The sequence below is a fragment of the Gossypium hirsutum genome, chromosome A12 (genome assembly GCF_007990345.1).
Source record: "Gossypium hirsutum isolate 1008001.06 chromosome A12, Gossypium_hirsutum_v2.1, whole genome shotgun sequence".
NCBI lineage: Eukaryota > Viridiplantae > Streptophyta > Magnoliopsida > Malvales > Malvaceae > Gossypium > Gossypium hirsutum.
Genome location: NC_053435.1, coordinates 95,412,025 through 95,413,650, shown reverse-complemented (window position 1 = coordinate 95,413,650; position 1,626 = coordinate 95,412,025). Strand labels below are relative to the sequence as shown.

The window sequence follows — 1,626 nt, the reverse complement described above, 5'->3', positions numbered from 1 at the left end:
AAAATCAAGCTCTCTCTAATATTAAGGTAACAAAACGTTAATGTAATTTATAATACTTTGGTTTAAGTTTCATTTATATTTAATTCCTAAACTTGTGTTTTTTAGGAGAGGTTTGCTTTAGAGGTCTCTGATGCCTATATCAAGAAGGCATTGGGTAAAAAATAGAGAGACCATAAAAGCAGTTTGAAAAAAGAATATTTTAAAAACCCATAAGCCTCGAAGAAAAATTGCACAATGTGCCACCGGGAATGCTGAGGTACCAATGGGAAGATGCGGTTCGATTTTGGAATTCGAAGAAAGGAGAGGTATTATGTACTTGCAAACTCTTATAAATTTTTCAGTTTATAGTATTTACTATATACGTAACAATAATTTCATTATGTAGGACCGTGAGCGAGTTGGAATAAGCAGCAGGCAAAAATAAAAATTTACGCACACGGCAGGGTCGAGAAGTTTTGCTTGTGTAGCTCAGGCCGCGGTACTATGGATTTATTAATTCTATCAAGTATTAATGACTTTTTACTATTAAATAATATTTTTACTACTATATTGTAGGAAGCCTCGTCTGGTCAAAAAGTTGGACGCCTTCAACTTTTTGACATTACGCACAGGAAAAAAGATGGAACTCCGATGACATCTGAGGCTGCAGAAATTATGGTAAATTTACTTAATAAAATTTGATTCATTATAAATATTTATAATATTTAATTATAGTGTTTTAATTCGTCGTTTTTATTAGTTTTATTTTAAATAACGTTATGTTGTATTCCTTTTTATTGTATATTTCGTTTCTAACTCTTTGACTGATTTATTAGGAGAAACTAAAAGATAATAAGGTAGAGTATGAAGCGACTGCTTCGACTGATAGTTCTGTTAATTTTGAGGATATTGATAACAGAATTATTAATGAAGTTTTGGGTCCTAAAAGGTATGGTCGGGTTAGATTTCAAGGATCTGGTGCTAACCCGACCCAATATTTTGGATCCACCTCGCACCAATACATACCTTCCGGGAGTCAAAGTCAAGCTGAAGTTCAGAGGCTAAAAGATCAGATAGTCCAGATACAAGCTAGCACAGATGAGCAAATTTCTCAACTTAGAGCGGAGGCAGCAGCGAGGGAGGCGGAGTAGAATAGAAAATACAATGAACTCCAGCTACAGCTTCAGTCTATGATGACTATGTTCCAGCAATTTCAAAATCCGCCATCTTAGACATTTGTTTTCTTGTAACTTTTAACATTATTGTAAGAATATTTTAGTTGGATTTCATAGTATATTTGCTATTTTTGGTTGAATTTCTTGCAGGAGGGTTGGATATAGGTGCAAAATACATATTAAAAAACTGGGAAATTAGCGGCGTTTTTTAAAAAAGCGCCGCTAAAGACCAAGACTTTTAGCGGCACTTTTTTAAAAAACGCCACTAAAGAACAAGACTTTTAGCGGCGCTTTTTATATAAAACGCCATTATAGAACAAGACTTTTAGTTTTTAAAAAAGCGCTGCTATAAGTCCTGGTCTTTAACGGCGTTTTTTATATAAGCGCCGCTAAAAGTCCTGGCCTTTAGCGGCGTTTTTTCAACAAAATTAGCGGCGTTACATATAGCGACATTTTTTTGCGGCGCTTTTCA

The 1,626-nt window shown here is 34.5% G+C and overlaps 1 long non-coding RNA gene across 1 annotated transcript; it reads left to right on the top strand.

Moving 5' to 3' along the window:
• The first annotated feature begins 435 nt into the window (after window positions 1-435).
• Window positions 436-1,246, top strand: LOC107919582 (uncharacterized). The gene is made up of 3 exons (XR_005906376.1): window positions 436-478; window positions 556-657; window positions 929-1,246. It is a non-coding gene; the product is annotated as an uncharacterized lncRNA (long non-coding RNA).
• The last annotated feature ends 380 nt before the right edge of the window (window positions 1,247-1,626 follow it).